This window comes from Opisthocomus hoazin, chromosome 3 (genome assembly GCF_030867145.1).
Source record: "Opisthocomus hoazin isolate bOpiHoa1 chromosome 3, bOpiHoa1.hap1, whole genome shotgun sequence".
NCBI lineage: Eukaryota > Metazoa > Chordata > Aves > Opisthocomiformes > Opisthocomidae > Opisthocomus > Opisthocomus hoazin.
In genome coordinates this window covers 18062717-18071445 of record NC_134416.1, presented here as the reverse complement: position 1 = coordinate 18071445, position 8729 = coordinate 18062717, and the positions used below count along the sequence as shown (strand labels likewise).

Here is an 8729-nt window from a genome sequence, read left to right as displayed (position 1 = left end):
ACTGTATAGATGCATAATACAAATGAATTAGAGTGTGAAAGCCATGACACCACCAGTTATCTAAAATAAAGATTTGTATAGTGAAATTGGAATTCTTTTTTCATACACTGTAATGTCCAATACCAGATCAGGATGGTGCTGAGAAAATTATTTGTGTGTTCTTGGACAGAATCACAGAATCACAGAATGTTAGGGGTTGGAAGGGACCTCTGTGGATCATCCAGTCCAACCCTCCTGCCGAAGCAGGGTCACCTACAGCAGGCTGCACAGGACCTTGTCCAGGCGGGTCTTCAATACCTCCAGAGAAGGAGACTCCACAACCTCCCTGGGCAGCCTCTTCCAGTGCTCCGTCACCCTCAAAGCAAAGAAGAAGTTTTTCCTCATGTTCAGCTGGAACTTCCTGTGCTTCAGTTTGTGCGCATTGCCCCTTGTCCTGTTGCTGGGCACTACTGAAAAGAGTCTGGCCCCATCCTCCTGACACCCACCCTTCAGATATTTGTAAGCATTTATAAGGTCCCCTCTCAGCCTTCTCTTCTTCAGGCTGAACAAGCCCAGCTCCCTCAGCCTCTCCTCATAGGAGAGATGCTCCAGTCCCCTCATCATCCCTGTAGTCCTCCACTGGACTCTCTCCAGTAGCTCCTCATCTTTCTTGAAGTGGGGAGCCCAGAACTGGACAGAGTACTCCAGATGAGGCCTCACTAGGGCAGTGTAGAGGGGAAGGTGAACCTTCCTCGACCTGCTGGCCACACTCCTCATAATGTATCCCAGGATCCCATTGGCTTTCTTGGCAGCCAGGGCACACTGCTGGCTCATGGTCATCCTGTCATACACCAGGACACCCAGTTCCCTCTCCACAGAGCTGCTCTCCAGCAGGTCCGCCCCTAGCCTGTACTGATGCATGGGGTTGTTCCTCCCCAGGTGCAGGACCCTGCACTTGCCCTCGTTGAACCTCATCAGGTTCCTCTCTGCCCAACTTTCCAGCCTGTCCAGGTCACGCTGAATGGCAGCACACCCTGCTGGTGTATCCACCACTCCTCCCAGTTTTGTGCCATCAGCAAACTTGCTGAGGGTACATTCTAACTTATCATCCAGGTCGTTGATGAAGAAGTTAAACAAGGCTGGGCCCAGTACTGACCCCTGGGGGACACCACTAGTTACCGGCCTCAAGGGGAGAGCATGAACGCAGTCCCCCACTACCACAAATTACGTAGTCGAGTTTCCCGCATTTGGGGAAATCGCAGGGGTCAGCACACCTGGAGTGCAAGGGATGAGCCTCGCCCTGGGAAAACCACCTGCCTGATCATGGTGTTTCCCCTGCCAGGTAAGTATTTCAGGACATGAAAGCATAATTAAGAACAGAAGCAATAAATGAACACTGCAGTGGAACACAAAGCTCTGTGTTGGAAATAATTTTTTCTACATCTATCTGAAGGATCTTTCAAAAAAATGTAAAATAGAAAGCCAAGTGTTGCGATTTTACATAAAAATCATGGTAATCACTGGCAACCTGGAAAGGAAGTTGGAGAATAAATCAGTTTGTCAGTCAGGTGGCCCTTAGTGAGTTTTCCTGAGGCCAAAGACGCATATGTCTTAGTGAAACTCATTTTGTTCATATCCTGGCCTGCTGAAGCAAAACTGCATTCCAAGTAGCAACAGGGTCATCAGAACTGCAGTCCAAGTAGCAACACGGTCATCAAAGGTTGTTTGTCACTCTTCCCTAACAACCTGTTCAGACTTTTCAGCATTCATATGTGATATCAGTACTGATGCAGGTCTCCCAGATCACAGTTCGATATAAGTGGTGGTCTTACCTGAGCTGAAATGCCTTGGCCATCTGTATGCCTTTCTCATACTCATTCTTTTTTCTCTGGGATGGATATAACTGGCATATGCTTGTGCATCGCTTCACCAGCTACATCTTTTCAGGGGAGAAATACTGTTACTCCGCACCTCACTACTGTATATGAAAGTCATTTTCAGTTCTCCCTTCAACCTGAAATCCATCCTCTAAAATACACAATTACAGCTATAATGAAAGTGTCTTCTAAAATCTCAATGTTTGATCTTAAACAGTTTAGAAAAAAAATTGGAGACATAAACTTCAAAACAATGCTTGTATATACACAGATAAGCAGATTCCTGATAACTATTGTGTTTAGTTATGCTTAACTGTGCTTCAGATTAGAAAGCTGGATTTAGAAATAAGAAATGCCAAAATTGAAGTTGCCCAGACAACACCAGTTCTCCCGCTAGTATATATGCATAAGATAAAATGTGTGCCCTTTTTTTTTCCATTGGCCCTTTATCTCACCCCAGAAACAACTGAAAATTTCCTTCTATCTTCTCCGGTCTATGGGTGACTCCAGGCATTATTTTTATTTACTGTTCACTCGATGTATGAAGGCCTAGTGAGATTAAACTAAAAGTGGTAACTCATCTATTGCCAAGATACTGTCAAGGTAAGTACTCTGTTTCATCAGAGTAAATCTATTTCTATGTAACATTTTTTTAAATAGATTCTGTATTAACCTTAACTAGAGCCTTGAATATTGAGTACTTCTGCAAATAATAACCCAAGTGTTTCAAGTTGAAATAACTAACACTGAAGAGCTAGATTCACAAAAAGATTAAGATGCACTTGCATCTACCATTTGAAAGCAACCAACACAAATTTCTGTTCAGTTACTGTTTAGTTCTGTTGTGCTCACATCAAAGCATGCACCTTTCACAGAATCACAGAATCACAGCTTCTTCCAGACTTCCAAACTGACATGGAGATGGTAATCTTTTTGGATGCAACATGAATTGTCCATTATTATTCAGAAAGGTCATCAATAAGAGAAAAATATTCAAGAGACTCGTGGCAGAACTTGAAAACAGGGTTCCAAATCACTTCTGAGAATCTCCAACAAAATACTAAAAACATATAGCACTCAAGGAAGAGTAGCAAAGAAGGAAAAAATAGTAATTAAAAATTACAAGGTATTGATTCTTTTCTTGGTTTCAAATTTCTATGTAAAAAGAGTTACACTGACAGTGAACTGTAGTTCATAGCTTATTAAATAACTTCTGTGTCACTGAAGTATCTGTTTTCTTCTGTATGTTTCTTTCTTTGCTTTTTGCCCTCCTCTGATCATATCACTTCTTTGTTTTGACAAAACACATGCAAACATAAGGAATAATTGTCTATAGTGCAAGACTGTTGGCTATGGAGATACAAGAAAAAATATTTATGCTAAATTATTTCTAAATCAAGCTTTAATGCAAAATACAAGTAGTCCTGATTTTGGAACAAAAAAAACCCCTTGGAATAACCCATGAATCACACAAATTAGCTTCCAAATTCAAAGCAGCACAGACACTGAAGGTGTCCTCAGTCTGTGTCAGGCATCTGGCTTAAGAGGCTCAACACCTCTAGCTTTGTGTACAGCTGGCAGAGAATGTGATGAACTGACTCCTCCAGAAGACACATCTGAGTGCCTCAGGCACCCACTCCGGATCATCTAATTGACAAATATGAACCTCCCAACATAAACACCTTAACTTCATGTGCAAAATTAGGTAGACTCCTCCTCTCTTTCCCTCACCTCCAATTGAAGAAGAAGAGAGGAATGTCAGACAGTGGAACCTCACATTGGGCAAGGGGTGTAAACTGAGAAAATCAGGCAGTGTTCTGCTAATGACTATTTCCAGGTTTACCATTGAACAAGTTCTCCCATGATGTACATAGCAGGAACTTTTTTTTTTTTTGGCAAAGAAATAACCTCCTACTGTGCGTGCAGTATCCTCCTCGATGAAAGTATATTTTCCATTCCACTTAAAACCTACAGTCAATGCCCAGTCTTCAGCAGACTGAATCTATCAGGGAGAATTATTTCTAAAACTAGGAAAATGGATTTAGTGCCATCTATTTAGGATCAAAGAAAGTGATGCAAAACCTAAGCACAGCTGAAAATCCTCAGAAAGCAGTAGGAGTGGGAGAATCGGTGAGCAGGATAAGATGTGATCATAGAAAAATTTCTCTGTGATTTGTTTTATATACTGTGCATGGATATCTACCTGGACTTGTGCAAAGCATTTGACACTGACCCACACGATATCCTTGTCTCTAAGTTGGAGAGACATGGATTTGATGGATGGACCACTCAGTGGATAAGGAATTGGCTGGATGTTTGCACTCTAAATTGTGGTCAACGGCTTGATGTCCAAGTGGAAACCAGTGACGAAGAGCATTCTTCGGGGGATGGTATTGGGTACAGTGCTGTTTAACATCTTTGTTGGTGAAATGGACAGTGGGATTGAGTGCATCCCCAGCAGGTTTGCCGACAACACGAAGCTGTGTGTTGCAGTCAACACGCTGGAGTGAAGGGATGCCATCCAGAGGGACCTTGACAGGCTGGAGAGGTGGGTTTCTGTGAACCTCAGGAAGTTCAACAAGACCCAGTGCAGGGTCCTGTACATGGGTCGTAGCAATCCCAAGCACATATACAGGCAGAGAATGGATTAAGAGTGGCCTTGAGGAGAATGACTTGGGACTGCTAGTTGATGAGAAACTCAACATGACCTCTCAATGTGCACTTGTAGCCCAAAAGGCCAACCATATCCTGGGCTGCATCAAAAGCAGTGTGGCCAGCAGGTCGAGGGAGGGTGATTCTGCCCCTCTATTCTGCTCCAAGAGACCCCACCTGGAGTCCTGCATCCAGCTCTCGAGCCCTCAGCACAGGAAAGACATGGAACTATTGGAGCAGGTCTAGAGGAGGGACACAAAGATGAGCAAGGGGATGGAACATCTGTCCTATGAGGAAAGGCTGAGAGAGATGGAGCTTTTCAGCCTGGGGAAGAGAAGGCTCTGGGAAGACCTTATAGCCGCTTTCCAGTACCTGAAGGGGGCCCACATTAAAGCTGGAGGGGGACTTTTTACAAGGGCATGTAGTGACAGGACAAAGGGTAGTGGCTTTAAACTCAAATAGGGTAGATTTAGATTAGATGTAAGCAATCAGTTCTTTCCTGTGAGGGTTGTGAGGCACTAGAACAGGTTGTCCAGAGAAGTCATGGATGCCCCGTTCCTGGAAGTGTTCAAGGCCAGGTTGGATGGGGCTTTGAGCAACCTTGCCTAATGGAGTGTGTCCCTGCCTACGGAAGGGGGCTTGGAACTAAATGATATTTAAGGTCCCTTCCAACCCAAACCATTCTATGATTCTTTGATACTTAAGGCTGTTATATGAGTGAGCAACACATTAACTTTTGAAATATTTCTTGATCATTCTTCCACCTTTAGTACTAGAGTTACCCAGATGATCATACATATTAACCCACTTGCTACTACAACTGTGAACCAAATGTCAGTGACATCCTAGAAAACATTTATGGATAATCAATTTAATGGAGAAGATATACTGCTGTCAATGAAAGCAAATATTTATTTACATGCACTATGTTCTGTTGAGGATAGATTTTTTATGAAACTGTATTTCAACAAAAATTAATACTGATAATTGAATACCTTGGAGTAGAGGAGTCTGATTTTCCAGTATAATTCTTTACACTCGATCAGTGGGTATCTGTTACATCTGTTCCTAATGAGTACAACACGAAACCATGTTAGATATTTTTTAGTTAGGGCACCCGAGGCCAAACATGTCTTCCTCTTGAGATAAATAGTGTGACTAAACCTACTAGCTAGCTGCACATAGATGCATGCCTTGAATCCCTGAGTTAGGCCCCTAATCTGCCTCTAGGGGCAGAGTTGGCTGCCCAAAACTGTTTAATGGAAGCCAAACTGCTTAATGGGACACTCTCAAGCAGAGCTTTAAGAACCACCATTCAAAGTGAATTAGGCAGCAGTCTCTGGCTGAAAGAAGGCAACTCCTTCCACTTTCAATTCACAGTTATGAAAACTCTAAGCCACACACATGGGTCTTGTAAAATACACCAGCAGCTCTTGATGATGTTCCTTTTTTTATTCAGCAATGTTTATCTGGCATATAGGATGAAATCTTTCTTCTGTTCTCCAAGAATTTAGCCTGTACCTCCCAGCCCTTTGATAAATACTCCAGTGGCTAGCTGCAGAGTATTTCTTGGTATACTTTTGTCCTTTCTGTTCGGTCATTCCACTTTGCACATGTAGTCGAAGGGGGAAGAAGAGAGTGTTCAGGAGCTAAGGCACTCACTATCCACTTGCATCATGTTATAATGAACTAATCAGTGTGCTCACGGCGCATTTTCCTAAGCAGATCCCACAATGAAACAGTTTAAAAAATGTCAGATTTGTAACTCTATAGGTCTCAAGTACGAATAAGGCACCCAATGAGCAGCACAGCCTGGGTGTGGGCAATACTTGGAGTGTCAACAAGGGGACCTGTAAGTATCTAGACGAGTATCAAAAAACTTTCATTCCTAAAAAATGGAGGGAGCTGCAAGGTTAAGCAGCAAGAAACTGAATTGGAGCTTGGACTTTGATGCTGCTTTAATTGCCAAACAATTTTTGTGCGGCCAACTCAGAGCATTCAGCTATGCAGAGTTTGCACTTGTCACAGCTGAGAGGAAAAGGTAGCTTCCAAACCAACTTTATACCTCCCTTGTTCCTGGGAGCAGTGAGATGCCAAACCACCCACTGGCACAAATAAATAGAAAAATCAAAAGCCAGGAGGTGGAATTATGGGTAAATTGCATGCAAATAAGGCTGATGAGAACTGGCTTTTCTTCTTTCCCCCAGTAAGAAAAGCAGAGTACTCTATCCTCAAGGGTTTCTGGCCAAAAATCATACAAAAGATAGTCAAGAAAATGTCTGTAATAGTTTACTATTAACTGGACTAGACTGTGCAAATCTTCCTTCTGTGGAAGAATACTTATTCACAGTAGTCATTGAGTTTTTTGTTAGCTTGTTTTGTGGTTGGTGGTTTTTTTCTCCTACTGAAACTTGTAAGCTTGCTTCCCTCAATAAGATTTTATTAATATGAATAAAGACTGTGCAATCAAGTCAAAAGCTGTATTTCAGCTACTCAGAAATATGAGTTTCTATTTTTCCCTTGTTCATGTCTTTTATGTTGCGAATGAGCTTACTTTCGTTCCAGCCCCCAGCTATAGGTGAAGAATTCATAGAAGAAACCAGCCTCAAATATGTCAAACACAGTGTAAATGTGAGGAAGCACACTCACTTAAGAGCCATTCCTGGGGGTCTAGATCTCACATACTCTGCTTCTTATAGTTCAGGAGTCAGAACCCGGAAGGAGTGACTCAGTATCCCAGAACTCTTTCTTCTGGATTTTAGCCATCTTTGCTGAGAAGCAGGTAATATAGAAAATATTTCTTAGCATGCCCAGATTTTTAAGGTGTTTAACTCTTCATTTATGAAAGGATGTATGGTGGATACAATATTATCATTTATCTCAAAAGAAAACTTAATAGTAGTAAGTAAATTTAAAAAAAAAAAGCTACGTCGGTTTGAGAAGTAGGAGCCCTTAGTTCTGACAGACATGATATCAGGCTGTGGTTTCTTCAGCTTTGATTAAAGAAATTCAGACTTGCCTACAGAGCTTCATGTCTACTCCAACAGCATTTTCAAATACAGGGATGGTGCAGCAGGCAAATTATGATTTTTTTCACCTTTCCTTGCCCAAAGGTTCGTACTGAATCCTCTTGTAAATATAAAACACCTCCTGGAAAAATATCTGCAGCTTTCTAGATGGAACAAGATTTCATTTCTCTAGTCTATCTAGCAAACAGCTGTAACAATCTCTACATTCATCTGGTTATATTAGGTCTGGATTTTTCGTCTAATGTAACTATTCATCTCCATCATACAGAAACAGTTTACCGATGCATTTTATGTCAAGACATCGTCCATGTGATACAAGACAGTATGGTGACACAAGACGTAGAAAGGATAATTTCCTTGCAAAAAAAATCAAGATTATGTCTTTTTTCATCTTCCACGTGGTGAACAAAGATTTCTCTCTGTTCTGCCTTTCTGTAGCACCACTGATAGATGATGGCTGAGTTGGAAACCATAGCAGTTATAAAAGCTAGGCTTTTTTACTGTCTGGATTTGTAGGTTTGGGGTTTTTTAAAATAGATGTGCCTGGATGTTTATTATTAACTTCAACATCCAACAGACAGACATTTGAATTACCTGAATGCAGTCGTCTTACAGTTCTCAGTACACATCTAGGTGATATGTTAAACATGAACTTGGTCTTATAACAGACACAGCCACTTCTTCTTTCTTGCCTTGCTCTCTTTCTTTAGAAAGAGAATTTGAATTCATGATGGTATGACTGAATATAACAATCAAATACTGGAAATTATCCAAATTATGCAAAAACTTTACCTAACAAAAAGAAAGAAATGTTCTGAAGCAAGAAGTGAGCTTCTTCAGCTAGAATGCAGCACTTCATTCTTGCTTGGCTGGAACTGTCATTTCCTGGTGACACCAGTATTTTTAAAATTCTCAGAGCAGACACATACCATTCTAAAGAAAAATCAGAAGAGATAAAACCTGTCAATAATCTAGGCTTTGGGTAAGATTTAGAAATAGAAATTTGTTTTTCTAATTCCTTTTTAAGAAGACCAGTCACATGCAAGACTATTTTTCTGGCTGCTTTTCTTATGTCAGTAAAATTGTAAACAGCAAATCATGTTACTTTATTACCAGGCCATAACTGATTTCTTTTTGAAAGGGTGCATTTTCTTTATGGGATCCTTGCATTAGAATAGTGGATTGATTGAAG

At 41.3% G+C, this 8729-nt stretch overlaps 1 non-coding gene across 1 annotated transcript; it reads right to left on the bottom strand.

The window, feature by feature from the left end:
* Positions 1–1165: 1165 nt before the first annotated feature.
* On the bottom strand, positions 1166–1329 carry LOC142360943 (U1 spliceosomal RNA). The gene has a single exon (XR_012763547.1). It is a non-coding gene; the product is annotated as a U1 spliceosomal RNA (small nuclear RNA).
* Positions 1330–8729: the final 7400 nt, after the last annotated feature.